This window comes from Rhinopithecus bieti, unplaced genomic scaffold (genome assembly GCF_001698545.2).
Source record: "Rhinopithecus bieti isolate Rb0 unplaced genomic scaffold, ASM169854v2 scaffold_27006, whole genome shotgun sequence".
NCBI lineage: Eukaryota > Metazoa > Chordata > Mammalia > Primates > Cercopithecidae > Rhinopithecus > Rhinopithecus bieti.
Window position 1 is genome coordinate 4,402,878 of NW_016813373.1, and position 15,306 is coordinate 4,418,183.

Below are 15,306 nucleotides of genomic sequence, written 5' to 3' on the forward strand. Positions count from 1 at the left end.
GATAGTCATTTTGTGTCTGGGTAGGGTCTTCAGTGGGGCCTTCTGAAGATTTTCCTTTGATTCTATGTTTTACACATTTTCTTTGTTCTCCATTGCAACCCTGTCTAAGCCACCTTGTTTGAAGTTGTGCTCTACTGTGTATGCTGTTTGCATATTTCTCTCAAGTTCCTCTTTCTGTTTCTTCTGCGTGTGTCCAGAAACTGAGTAGTGCATGGGTGCATCACACAATCTTTGCCTACTAAAGTACTTTTTGGAGAATGGGGATTTTTAGCCATTTTGTACTGGAATACCCATCTGGATGACATTCTAATGCTTGATATACTTTCTTGGAAGCAGAGGTAAGATGCATGTGGTTTACAGGCAATTCTCAGCACCTTTAGCTTTATTGTCCCTCCTGTCTCTCCAACACAAGAAATACAAGTGAGTATGAGTGAGGGGATTGTGGGCACAGCTGTTCATCTGTTCTTGTGCATACAGAAAGTGAATCATCCTCTCTACTTAGTGTTTCTAAAAAATAATCATTTACTTGTCTCATCCCTTACAATAGATTGTGTACCCTGGGTCTCAATAGTGTGCTTGGTTATAAACTGCTGCTTTGGAAAGATCTGTTAATTATGAAGTAAGATGGTTAGGTTTGGTGATTGCTAAGATTGCTTTTATCTTTAGCATTCGGTTTCCTCACATTGTGCCAGAAGGCCCCACATCACTGTGGTAGTGGACATCTGGGTCGCTTCTGAGAGACTTAGTGTTGTGGGTTGAATTGTGTCCCCCCACCCCAACAATATATGTTCAAATCCTGACCACTGCTACCTGTGAATGTAATCTTACTTAGAAATAGTGCTTTTCAGATGTAATCAAGTTAAGATGCGGTCATACTGGATTATGGTAGATCTTAATTCAGTGATCAGTATCCTTATAAAAAGATGGACATTTGGACCAACACAAAGAGGGCACCATGTGACAATGGGTGCAGAGATGACAGTGATGCACCTACAAGTCAAGGAACACCAAGAATTGCCAGCAACCACCAGAAGCTAGGAGAGAGGCATAGCGCAGATTCTCTCTCAGAACCTCTAGGAGGAGCCTCTTGATCTGCTGACCTCTTGATTTTGGACTTCTAGCTTCCAGAACTTCAAGACAATAGATTTCTGCTGTTTGAAGCCACTAGTGTGTGGTCATTTGTTATGGCAGCCCCAGGAAACTAATACACCTTGCAAACTTCAGGTTAGTTGATCCTTACCTATGTTTAAAGTTCTGTGTTCAGACACCCCTTTCATGTGCTCTGTAACAGGACGTGGCTCTCTAGCAGGCGTGTGCTTGAAAACTCAAACTCTGGAGTGTCTTCTCCTGACTTTTTCCCATGGGAAGCCTCCAGTGTTTCTGATCTTTCTGAGACACTTGCTTTTCAGTTTTCCTCATAGTTGATTCCCATGGATTCTCTTGACCAGCTCCTACTGTGGTCCTTCTGTGGGAATTATTTCAAACCTAGACTAGAACTGAGGAGAGATTTAGAAAACAATTCCTGACTCCCTTTAGATGATGTAATTTTAATTTATAATTTTCATGTCAGAGTGATTACCATGAAATTATTTAAAAGAAAGACATTATCCAACAGTCTCATGACAGTGTCATTTTATGCTGATGGGGTAATTTGTCCCTTTAGAAACAATTATTTCTTGAGTAATTACTTTGGGTACCAGGTGACAGGCTCAGACTATTTTGGGACTCTGTGGCCTTGTCTCATGACATGCATTTACCTTGAGGATAAGGCGTGTGGCAGGTATTGCCCGTGACTCATTGCTCTTCTGTTCCTGTCTTTAGCAGATAGCAGCATATGACTACGATGGCTTGAAAGAATTGCTGCCAATATGATTCTTATGTAAGACTGGCATAGAGGAATGTCCTCGTTCCTTACTAAGCATCTTTTTGCTCAAACCAGATTTTTTTTTTTTTTTTTTTTGGTTGACAGCCCAGGAAATTCACTAGACGTGGGGAAATATGAGTTAGCCAAGTATTACATTTGATCCTTTTATGTAAGTCTTCCAACTTGAAGTTGCCTCACTTAAATTAATAAGGGTTAAAATAAAGTTATCTTTATTTATGATTCTGAAGATACAGCTTTAACAAACTATATATTGATTTGTACTAAAAGGAGTAAAGAGACATGGATTATTTAAATCTATGTTAAAATATTTATGAAAACTTTCAAAATCTACAAAACCCAGTGCATTTTCAGGGTGATGACAAGTGCACTAAAATAACATTCAATCTTCTTGATTCCACATTCCATCTTGCCCCTGCCTTCTCCCAGACAGACCTACATTAAGAGTCTATTGTGTATCCCACCTCACTTTTGGTGGCCTCTGTTCTAATGCCAAATTTTCCACAGAGTCTCTGTTTCAAAACCCATAGCTAATCTCAGAGAGCCACGTTTTCAACGTTTAAGAGTTGGAAATACTATTTTAGTAATATTGCATTTTGAATATCCACAGCTCTATGAAGACAAGGATGATATGCGCAATGCTTACCACGCTGTACGAAGGTGCAAATGTTTCTCTTTACCAAAGCAGTCATTTGGCCACACAGTGACATTTTGGTCAACAACAGACTGCATATAAGGTGGTGGTCCTATAAGATTATAGTAGAGCTGGAAAATTTTTCTCACCGAATGACATCTTCATGATCCCAGTACTGTGTAAGCCTAGGCTAATGTACGTGTCTGTGTCCTAGTTTTTAACAAAAAATGTTTTAAAAGTAACAAATAAAATTAAAAGTTCTAAAATCGAAAAAAACTTAGAGTGAGAATATAAAGAAAATATTTTGTACCACTGACAACGGGTTTGTGTTTTAAGCTAAGTGTTATTTACAACAGAGTCAAAAGTTAAAATTTTGAATGTGTATAAAATAAAAAGTTATAGTAAACTAAGGTAATTTATTATTGAAGAAAGACTTTTTTTTAAATAAATGGAGTGTAGCCTAAGTATACAGTTTCATAAAGTCTACAGTAGTATACAGTAACGTCCTAGGCCTTCACATTCACTCACTACTCACTCACTCACCCAGAGCAACTTCCTGCAAGCTCCATTCACAGTCAGTGCCCTACACAGGTGTGCCACTTTTAATCTTTTACACTGTATTTTATTATACCTTTTATATGTTTAGCTATGTGTAGGTACACAAATACTTATCATTGTGTTAACAGTTGCCTGCATTAGCTGTATGGTAATAGACCATCTAGACTAGGTGTGTAGTAGGCTATATATACCCTTTGGGTTTGTGAAAGTATACTCTATGATGTTCACACAATGATGAGATGGCCTAACAATGCATTTCTCAGAACATATCCTTGTCGTTAAGTGGCACATGACTATAATTCTTATCTCCAGTTTATATGAAAAAATTAACATTCAGGTAGGTTACATTAATTGCTCTCAAATATATAAACAGCGCAAAACAGAAAGATTGTTCTGTTCCAAAGGCCCACTGATTTCATATCAAGAGTTGATAGTTTGAGAACCTACTCTTACAAAAAAATTGTGGCCGAAATACTAGAATGTACTGTAATCCTACTAATTAATGAGTTTTATTTATTTTGGCAAATACACAATTTAATTACTAGCTGTTAGCTGCAAACTGCTTAGCTCCTTTGGGGTTTTTCAAATGTGCAGAAAACCTCAGGCCAAAGAGCCCAAAGCAAAACACACTGCTTTCCCCTGATAATGGCATTTTCCAGATGTCATTTTCCCAGCTGTCAGAGTGTGATAAAGCCTTGGGTTTAAAAACTTGACCTAAGACTTAACTGAGTCTTGCCCAGCAGAAATATGGGTTTCATTAAATTAGCAACAGATCTGAAAGCCAGAATGAAAAAGCAAGCTAATTCCCAAAGTCAGTGTTTTGTCCCCATAACCTGCAGGTGTCTGAGGACCATAGAAATCAGCTTAATGTAATTTTTCCATTTTTCTCTGCTCAGGTTCTGAGATGGCAATTGCTGGTTTCATTGGTCTGGAGATTTCATCTTTCAGAGCTGTCAAGGATTTTAGTGGCTATGAGGAGAGAACTCTGATGATAAAGTGTATTGATTCATGACTGCATTCATATAAAACACTAAATGGAATTTTGAATGGCAAGAACATGTTTTGTACATTCAATAAATGAGAATCTTTGTATAATGAAAGTGATAACACTTAATATTGGAATGATAATTTTCAGTTTATAAAGTGTTTTATTTAATTCTTACAAGATTCCTGTAAGGTAACTGAGTGGTTGAGTTATAGTAGCACTCAACACATACCCTCCAACCCCTGCCATAAATACATGAATATATGTTCAGTTTTCTTTCATATACAAAATATCGCATCTCCTCAGACTGTTACCCCATCTAATACCTTTTTCACTTCTAAAATTCCTGGAAAGGTGGAATGTTCCCATAACTGTCTTCAACTCATCACTACCACTCCATGAGATCTGGTCTAATCTTTGCCATTATAGAAAATTTCACTTAGTTATTAATAACTTCCTTGTTGCCAAATCTAGGGAAGTTTCCTCTATATGTATCATTCAAAGTTCTTGCTAGTTTTGCATTCTATTGATCAGCTCCTTCTTTTCCTTATTTAGTTCTTCTTTTAAGTGTTCCTTACTATGACTTCTGTGACAATACAGCTTTCTCCCCAGTACTGTGGCCATTCTCTCTCCGCTGTCTTTGTTAGCTCCTCCTTCCTTTCTTCTGGAAAATATATGCAGGGCATTGGGGGTGTGGTGAGAGGCTGGAGCAATAATTTTAGCTGTTTCTCTTCATCTTCCTCTCCCACGTTCTACAACAGCCATTCATTTTCTACCCTGTCCTCTTCGCACTCAGTTGATAACTTTTTTCAGGTCTGCAGGATGTGAATCTCATGGCTTTCTGTCCACAAGAAATTGAACTCCAAATACATATCCTCTTATCTCCTCTCTTCCAGTTTATGAGGAAGAGGTGTGTCTTTTCCTGTTACAGAGCAAACCGTGTTCATGATCTTATCCCCTTCTGCCCTTTCTGGGAATAGAACCTTGTTCCATTGGGTATTTCCTCTCTATAAGATATTTTTAACCCATCCTTGTTAGTTTGTTTTTGTTTGGAGCCTCTATACATACTTAGGTCTCTCCAATTCTTTTTTTTTTTCTTTTTTTCTTTTTTGAGACAGAGTCTTGCTGTGTTGCCCAGGCTGGAGTGCAGTGGCCTGATCTCAGCTCAGGGCAAGCTCTGCCTCCCGGGTTTACGCCATTCTCCTGCCTCAGCCTCCCAAGTAGCTGGGACTACAGGCGCCCGCCACCTCGCCCGGCTAATTTTTTGTATTTTTTAGTAGAGACGCAGTTTCACCGTGTTAGCCAGGATGGTCTCGATCTCCTGACCTCGTGATCCGCCCGTCTCGGCCTCCCAAAGTGCTGGGATTACAGACTTTAGCCAGGTCTCTCCAATTCTTAAAAGTGATTGCCTTCACTTAGTGTTCTCTCTAAACACCATCCTATCTTTCTCACTTTCAGCAAGGTCAAGCTTCAGCAAGGAAGAGTCTACAGATGCTCTATTTTCCCTCCTTTAACTGTTTCTTCAATTCAGGCTTTAATGCCAGCCTAGGGGCATCTAATTGCCTCACATCAGCAAAGTTGCTGAATTTCTCAGTAGGAATTGATGCTGCCCTCTACACCCATTTTGTTTTAGAGACTTTGCTCCTGTGGTTTCCATTAGCCATTCTCTCCTGGTTTCTGATTCTTTTTGCTTTGTTTCCATTTGGTCTCTCCTTTCTCATTCACCAAATTGTTCTTTTCCTGCTTCTTCACCTTCTCATCTTCTGTCTTCCCCTCCTCCACCATTTTTCTCTTTCCCCATTGATTCTTTCCATTTGGCTGCAAGTTTGAACCTCATTTGTACACCATGATATAAATGACAGATGTTGTTCACATGCCAGATGCCTCTATAGGAGTATCGTTGGCCTTAACGTCATCTTTCTTGCTCATTCAGTAACACGTATTAGAAAGCAAGTGAGTGACAACAGTTATTATAGGAGTCACCTCAAATTAGTAATCATTTCTGAAAATAGTAAATAAATTGGAAACTTCAGTACTTTAGCCTTTATTAGAGACAGATTACTGGAGACACACCACACAATTGATTGGAGCACCTTAGTGTTTTATGACCACATGGTTGGGAAAGGCTGATATATTAGGCCCAAAGCAATTATTAAGTTGATTTGGATTTAATGGTGATTTTATAGTTATTTTTCCTGGAGAATTTTCAACCAAAAAATGTATTTTTTTGATCCCCCAAGACTCATTAATTTATCTATTTACCTTTTTATCTTGCAAATAGGTGAAATTCTTATTCTGTAAGTGTGCTGGTTTGGAGGATGCTGTTCTCAAATTTCTAGAATTAAGCAATGAGAAAAATCATTTGCCTGGGTCTTGATGGTTATATACAAGAGTGTTACATTACAAAAAATAGCTTCTTCATACTATAAGAATTATATTATAATGGGAACAAAGATATTATCATTCGTGTATTAAACAGACCCATCCAAGGATAAAGTCCCTGGGAAAGTAAGTTTCTGGAAGCTGGAGAGAATGAACTGAAAAGAATGCCACACATACCTTGAGATGCTCTGTTAAGCTATGATATCTTGAAAGGTGAATAGGAAAAGATAAGAGATTTATGGGAATCAGGACAGCTTAATTCTTGAAATATTACCTATCTAGAAGACATCTTCTCACAGTGGTTTTTAGGGTAACTTTGAATTTCATGACCTCAGTGAGTATAAAATTTGAATGGAGAGAAAATACTGTTCTCTAGAGGTTGAGAACAAGCACATTCTTTCCTATTTTATAATTTGAAGCAAATACTTCAGTCATGATGAACTATTAAATCTGATTTTCCTTTATTTTTAAGACTCAGAAGGCCAAAGTTTAAACCAGAAGTTGACATTGACCTAGCTCATATTTACAATTACTATTTTCCCCTCTAGCAGTCCCTATCTACTTCTATTTTTAGTTTACTTCAGCAAAAGAATGCAACTCTGATAGCAAACATACCGCTTTATCCCAGCAACATGAGATTAGAAGCTTTTTAAAAAACAGGAACCATGGTATATACTTCTATCCTTCAAGTGCTTTGCATACGATTGATGTGTAACAAATAATTTTGAGTTTTTGTCTCAATAAGTAAAACATTTATAATAAAATAGAGACGTTATTTTTTGTAAAGAAAAATAATTTATTTTCTTATTAACTAGAGACAATTTCTATCAACAGTCTAGTATAAACCAGAGATTGGCAAATGTTTTCTGTCAATGGACAAGTAATAAATATTTGAGGCTGTGCGGACCCTGCGGTCTCTGTCACAACCACTCAAGTCTGCTGTTGGGGCATGAAAGCAGCCACAGAAGACAGATGATTAGAAACTGTGTGTGTGGCTGTGTGTCACTAACAAAGCTGTGTTTACAAAATGGGCAGGTTAGAGTCTGCCTGTAAACTGCAGTTTGCTGATTCCTGCAATACACTTTAACACCCGCCCCTGCCCCCGACACACACATATATGGTGGTTTTAAAGAATAACATCATTGTATTGTAAAGGTAATTTAAAACTTTGAAACGGGCTGCAGAGATTACTAGATATTCCTTCCAATAGACTCTGGGTATTGTCTGTCCTAAACAACATGGATTTTCAATTGCCCCAAAGGGGACAAAAATTCTATCTGAGGGGCAGAAACGAATCATAGCAATTATAATGGTTTGTGGCCCTCCAAAGTTCAACTCTACCCAACAAAATCCTTACATCTTAGTGTTTAATTTTGAGGGCACCGAGTAGGGGAGATTAGGTTAAGATATCTGAAAAAAATCTTCTTAGAAAGGCAATAATGAAAAAAAGATTGAGAATCACTGCTGTGGGGATGGGGACTTCGTCTTTCTTCAGGTTATTTTTCAATTCTGTAATTTGTGAATTACTGACAAGTTATTGCAAATGCAAGTACTTCTTGTCTCTAGACTTTCAAATGACTTCTGTCAGTTGGAAAGACAATCTCTCTCTTCATCCCCAGGAAAAAGCCAGTTTTGTGTTCATTTGTAAATTTATTTCAACATTCATTTGCTCCATGTAAATTTCCAGTTCTTTAATTTCTCCTTTGAATTGGTTGTAATATCTGCTTGTTTCCCTTATTTAATAACTAATAATGAGTTACATAGAAATTCTGACATGTGTTTATTTTCTATCTGTATGAGCCTCGTGGTTTTACCCACTTTAAAAATATAACAATTTCCACTGGTTTAAAATAGTTCTTTTTTACTTGAAAATACACCAAAATCTTCCCATGTCATTATGTATTTTAAAGATTATAAATATTCCATTAAATGAATATACCACATTTTTAAAAAATTATCTTTTGTTGTTGGAAAACAATGAATCATTTTTTAATGAACAAGCATAAATCGCTCTCTTAAAAACACACAAAATACGGGAAGTCATAAAATGTGTCAAAAGCCTGTTACTTAATTTTTTTTGGCATAGTGCTTGTTTGCTTTTAGTTCCAAGTTGACTTTTTCAAGAACATGGGCCAGTGGACATAAAGGCCAATGCTATTTTCATGGCTCTATTTGTTGACAGAAGGTTACATGTGTTGCTTCTGTGAATCTACAGATAATTTTGGGAAAGCACTAAGCCCTGGCCTCACCAGAGGTACACAAGAGGTTTAGGACATTGAGTGCACTTTGTTACTTTACTTGGCTCCAGGTGCCTGGTTGAGATTCTGGTTGGCTTGCAATTAATTGCAGGAACATGGAATGTCTACAGTTTGTCTAAGTCTTTCATTTTCCTTGCCAGCTCTCCCTCCTTTCTCTTTACCTGCTCAAGTGCACTGCTGATTACTTCCAGCCCTTAATATCAATGTTTCATATTCTTTAAGCCAAAATTTTTGATATGAATATTCTCACCTTTCATGTCCTGAGAATTCTGTATAACTGTTGGTAAGTCCACCTCTCTCTGATCCTTTATCTCACTCTCTCCCTCAGCATCTCCTGTTCTTTACGATTGCCAAGTGAGAGTGACTTTGGGTGGCAAGTGCCTATTCTCAGAATAATTTTTTAAACTTCTTTTTTAGGAAACCATATAAGTAAACATTTTATGCATAGAGAGGAAGGCAAAAGATACAATAAAATAAATGCTTCAAAGTGAATATTAGTAATAAGACCAGAGTAATGAGATGTAAATGGCTTCACCCCATCTCCTGTAAGACAAGCCTGTTGTTACAAATCTGCAATGGTGGTGCTTCCAATATATTATTCTTTCTCCTTCTGTTACCAAAAATATCAAGTATAACACTTTCAAGATCAACCAGTACTTTATTAAATTATCCTAAATTAAATGCAGAAGCAAGAAAGCTGATTCAGATCTTCTGGTTTTCAAAAGAGCATTCCAAATTTTAACTTTTGATAAAATCTATTTAACATTTAGGGAAGTCATCCTTCGGTACGCATCTGTAATTCCTTTAGTACTCTCTCTGCCTACAACAGCATTTAAATAATATATATAAATTGTATAGAGAATGAAAAAATTCATACCTTAATTCAATTATACATAAGAATTAAGGTATGAATTTTTTCATTCTCTATACAAATCAAAGAGAGCTAAATTAAAGTTAAAAAATGAGTTAATTGATAAAAAATAATTTTAAAATGCCAATGTTTAATTTTGATGAGTCCAGTAAAATCAAACCTTTTCGTGTAAACTGGTAAAAATTCATTCTGAAAGATATATAGGAACATAGATCAGGAACCATTAAAGTGTTTATACCCTTTCTTACTAATCCACTTCTGGACACTTAGCCTAAAACAATATTCTAAATGTTGAAAAATTGTGTAAATGTATTACTAGCAGTGTTACTTAAAAACAGGAAAGAATTAGAAACAATCTAAATATACAATGGATTATCTAGGTAATACATTGGTAACAACTAGGTAAAACAGTTTGGTCAGTCTGTGGAATCTGTGGAATATTATGCAACCATTCAAATAATGATTATAAAGATGATGTAACATACGCTTATTGAATAATAAAAAATTTACATTTGAGTATACAATAAAATGAAATACTTATGATGATTTATATTATAAGACAAATATAACATAAAGATGAAGAAAACACATAAAATTCAGATGTGTTGTGGTGGTGGAATAGTTTTAAAAATTGCTTCTTTTTTTTTAAAAAAAGTTTTCTATTAATGTCCGTGTATTAATTGTATAATGAGGGGAAAAAATCTCCAAGCTTTCCTAGTAGTTTTTGCTGCTACAAGACCTGTCACTTTCTTTTCCTTCCCCCTTCCTTTCTCCCTTCCTTTCCTCTTTTCTTTTTTCTTTTTCTTTTTTAAGCTTATACTTTACTTCCAGTAGAACTAAGTTTTCAGAAACTAGTTTTGTTTCTGGTATAAATTTTAATCAACTCTATCACTTCAATCCTCAATAGTTCTCAGTAAGAGAAATATGACACATTTATTTGATATTAAAATATAACACCATAGCCTCTCCATTCATTGTGAACTCGCACAGTTAAAAATTTGAAGACATTATGGCTTTTAAGGTTAGTGATTGAGATTGTGGGTGCATGGTCAATCTTGATTTCCAAGGGAAACACTTCTTTTCTCTGGGTAAGTTACAATGTGGGATGGAGAACAGAGATTTAGAGAGCTTGCTATAGAGTTATGAATTATCTTTGATTCTGGCAAGGCTATTGGGACTCTCTTATGTATTTGGTAAGAATTTTGGAAGAAGAATGGCTCCTTGGCTCTGCTGGGGCCTCACCTTGAGACTCGACAGCCCTCTGACTTTCACATAGCTGGGTGGGGAGCTGAGCCAGCTCCAGTTGAACAGGAGCTAGGAGCTCACATCAGATGTGGGCAGGCATGAGCCCAAGTCCTGGAGAAGGGATAAGGGAGAAGTGAGGTTGGTGGAAGGTGGACATATTGGAGAGGGTGGGATGCTAGGAGGGTATAGAGCAGAGCTGAGAACAAAGGCAAGGCCAGGGTGAAACCAAGATCCATGGATGGAACTTGCTCAAAGAAGGAGTCCTTGCTCATGGAACTGAAGGTTGGACACAGACTTGAACATAAAGCCTCATTAAAGAAAGCAAAGGCAAGAAACAGGAGCCAGGGGATGAAGCTGGGCTGAAGTTAATGGGAAGTCCGGTTTTGTAAACAGGAACAAGGGAAGGGCAGTGCCCAGGTGGAATTCTGGGGGTGTTCTTTTCAACTCCAGCCACCTGTTGTTACTGCTCTCCAGGTGCAGAGGAGTTCAAGTCCAGAGTACCCTAAAGGAATTCAGTAGCTTCTGGCCAAATGTCAGATGAATTCCTGGATAAACATCCTTGTCGAGACAGCACTACTGCTCCAGTATTTGTAGCCTGGACCAAGGAGTCTCCTGAGTGCCATGAGGCCCCTCTCCCAAGAACTCTGGCTTACTGAGATCACAAGTTCTCTGACATAGCTGCCCAGATAAGTGGTGCAAAGTTCAAGTGCTTCTAATGCTGTCATTTGTCATGTCTAACATGGATAGATTATCTAATCTTGACAGGTGGTTTTTAATTGGGGGGGATATATGTACATATATGTATACATATGTATATTCCTCATTTGCAGATATTTAGAATGTAGAATTTTTATATAAATACTGTCCACATACATGTGCACATATATATAACTTATCATTTTCTTTTAAAATTTTTCCTTTAAAATGTTACAGCCTCTGAGTTGAAATGATTTTGATAAAATTTGCATTTTATACGTGTTTTTTCAGCTTGTGACTAAATTTACCACAGCCTACAACATGCCATGTCTCATGGAAAGTTTTCAAGGGTTCTGCCATTCTGGGGGTCTCCCTAATACTGGGCTGACTTGTCAGTGAGAGAAGAAGTAAGGGCTCTAACAATGCGGTAAGCCAAACAGCTGTGTTTCTCCTGCAGCCCGCAGGCCTTGGTGAGTGTGTCCCCTACACATAACTCACTTCCTTGGGCTTTTGCTCTACACCCTCTCTGCCACCAAACAGCTATTGAGTTTCTGAGTCGTAGGCTAAAACTTTCTGCCATAGTTGCCTTTTGATAGGGTTTGGGTCTGTGTCCCCACCCAAATCTCATGTTGAATTGTAATCCCCAACGTTGGGGAAGGGCCTGATGGCAGGTGATTCTATCATGGGGGCAGATTTCCCCCTTGCTGTTCTTGTGATAGTGAGTTCTCATGAGATCTGGTGGTTTAAAAGTGTATGGCACTTCCCCCTTCACTCTGTCTCTCCTGCTTCACCATGTAAGACATGCTTACTATCCTTTTGCCTTCCACCATGACTGTACCTTTCCTGAGACCTCGCAGCCATGCTTCCTGTACAGCCTGTGGAACGGTGAGTCAATTAAACCCATTTTCTTCATGAATTACCCAGTCTCAGCTAGTTCTTTACAGCAGTGTGAGAACGGACTAATATACGTTTTAAGCCATTGGCTTATATTTCATTTATGGAGAATTCTGTAAATTAAGATGATGTAGGCATGAGTTATAGAATTGTTACCAAAAAATGGTCTTGATCCAGATGCAAGCAAGAATTCAGGACAAGTCCATAAAGTGAAAGCAAGTTTATTAAGAAAGTGGAGGAATAAAAGAATGGCTACTCCATAGACAGAGTAGCCCTGAGAGCTGCTGGGCCCATTTTTATGTTTATTTCTTGATGATATGCTAAACAAGGAGTGGATTATTCATGCCTCCCCTTTTTAGGCCATATAGGGTAACTTCCAAACTTTGCCACGGCATTTGTAAACTGTCATGACGCTGGTGGGAGTGTAGCTGTGAGGAGGACCAGAGATCACTCTCATCACCATCTTGATTTTGGTAGGTTTTAGCTGTCTTCTGTACTGCAACTGTTTTATTAGCAAGGTCTTCTGACCTGTATCTTGTGCCAACCTCCTATCTCATCCTGTGACTGAGAATGCCGAACCATCTGAAAACGCGGCTGCCCAGTAGGTCTTGGTCTTAATTTACCGAGCTCCTATTCAAGATGGAGTTGTTCTGGTTCAAATGCCTCTGACATTTCCATATAGATTTGTTTTAAATCCTGGCTCCATTGTCTGCTAGCTGAGTGACGTTTTTGCCGATGACATTACCCCATTGTACCTCAGTTTCCTTATTTGAAAAATAGGAATAATGGCGCTGATCTATTAAAATTAAGATTATTTGAAGAATAAATAAAGTAACACTTGAAAAAATGCTTAGGACATAATAGTAACCTAATAAATGATATTATCATTTTGATGGGGTTGGTTGCCCAATAAGAAGAAATGTGGGAACACTCATAGAAAGAATAACTGCTATTTAAAAGTGTGTTTCTGGTGTTGGACATATCAGATCAGCTTGACTCAGATCCTTTTCTGGGGAGAATATCTGGCTCTTTTCAGAAATGTTAATGTATATTAACAGACATGCCTATTTATGTAGCAATATAAAAACACTCATGTAAACAAATGCTTAACAAACAAAAAGAATATGTGATTGAATATGAAAGAATCAAATTCTTACTATCCATGCTATAGGAAAATATGGCATAAAGGTGAAGAAAGTACATGAAATAAAGATGAATTATAGCAGCAGAATAAGATATTGTTTGGCCAGACAATGGTAACTCCCTATGCCCTTGGTGTATGAGGTTGCTGGTTGGTGCGTGTAGGGTGGGGAGAGTGAAAGCATATTTCCACAAGGTGCTAAGAAGCTTATGGGAATAAAAGTGATTGAGACCCTAATTTCTTCCCTTTTGAGATTTAATGTTAGAACATCTCTGATGAACTGAGGCAGTCCTAACTGAAGTCATTGGTTAGGAAAGAAGACCAGATCTCTCCCATCCAGGAAGAAACTCACCGTGGGAAATGGGACAACTAGGCTGTGCCACATGTTACAAACAAGGTCCTATGTGGTTATAGTGGAAGACTGGTTCAGGGTTGCTCAGTCACCCTCTCAAAAACTCTACAATGTAGGACCTAGTATTGTCCTCATTTTTCCAGCTATGAAACTTAGGCTTAGAGGGGTTAAGAAACTTGCCCAAAGTAAGGGCTGGGAGGCAGCTAAGAGGTAAAACTCCAGCACCATCTGTCTCCAGAATCCTTGTATCTCACTTCTATAGTACACATACTATCTGAGATCTTTCTCTGGCCTTTCTCTCCTCAACATTCAGTTGACAAAAGTAAGAAATGCAAATTGGGGCTAAGGATTAGGACACATACTTCAGTGGGAAGGGGACTGGCAATTAGAGGAAGAGAATTTTAAGAGCTTTGAGGTTTCCCAGCCTCCTCTAGGAGGGTGATGGTTATGTGATGTAATCCTCATTCTTACCTGACTTCTGGAAATACAAAACAGGCATTTTCAAGATGATTGCCTAAGATTTAAAATCATTTTGTGTCCATGTATACATTTTTTTTTTTTTCAGTGCAAACTTGATCTTTCCAGGCCTTAATAATCTCCTCTGGAAAATAAGAGGGTTGTGCTAAGTCATTGTTAGAATTCTTTTCATGCTCTAAGGTTTGTGAGTTCAGGAATTTATAAGCTTTTTCTGGTATTTAACCTTTGGCCTTAGTTTCTTTAGTACTATGATCAAAACTAATCTCCCCAACTTAAATTTTGTGTGACAGGTAAGGAAGCCAGGACAAAGGACTTAATGAACATTCTGAAGCAGGAAGGATAGCGGCAAAAGGTTTTACAGCTATGTATGAAATGAAGTTGAAAGGAAAAAACTCAGAATCTCAGAATCCAGTGGGTATAGCCAAAAAGGTTGAAGCTCAGAAATGACTTTCAGAGGGATTACATGGAGGAATAGATAAAATTTGGTTGTGCCCTTCATGTAAGCAGGCTGTAATTAGATTGGCTGGTGTGAGTTAGTGGGAAGGATTAGCCATCACAGAGGGACATTTAATGGGATGGCTGTCTGGTTCCCCCATCTCGCTGTCCCAGTCCACCCTTGGGAACTGGTGTAGCTGCCATCACCATCAAATAACTCTACTTCCAATACTTTCAACTATGTAGAGCTTTCTTGGTCTTAGTTTTATTGAATCAAAGAGCTGTTACCCATTAAATGAGAAAAAAAGTTTTTAAAAATTCACAAAAACATAGATGTGAGCAATGTTTACAGAGTAGAAATTTCTGGTTCTCATTTGAGAGAGTAACCAATTCCTTATCGTCCTCTTCCTTACCTCTTCTTGCTTCTCAGCTGCCCACTTCTTTCTTCTGCCTTTCTCTCCAGCCTCTCTTCACCTTTTTTCATTCTTTCTTCTCA

At 37.8% G+C, this 15,306-nt stretch overlaps 1 long non-coding RNA gene across 1 annotated transcript; it reads left to right on the forward strand.

Moving 5' to 3' along the window:
• The first annotated feature begins 201 nt into the window (after positions 1-201).
• On the forward strand, positions 202-4,133 carry LOC108512707 (uncharacterized). Its single transcript, XR_001880665.1, has 3 exons — positions 202-338; positions 1,122-1,224; positions 3,971-4,133. It is a non-coding gene; the product is annotated as an uncharacterized LOC108512707 (long non-coding RNA).
• Positions 4,134-15,306: the final 11,173 nt, after the last annotated feature.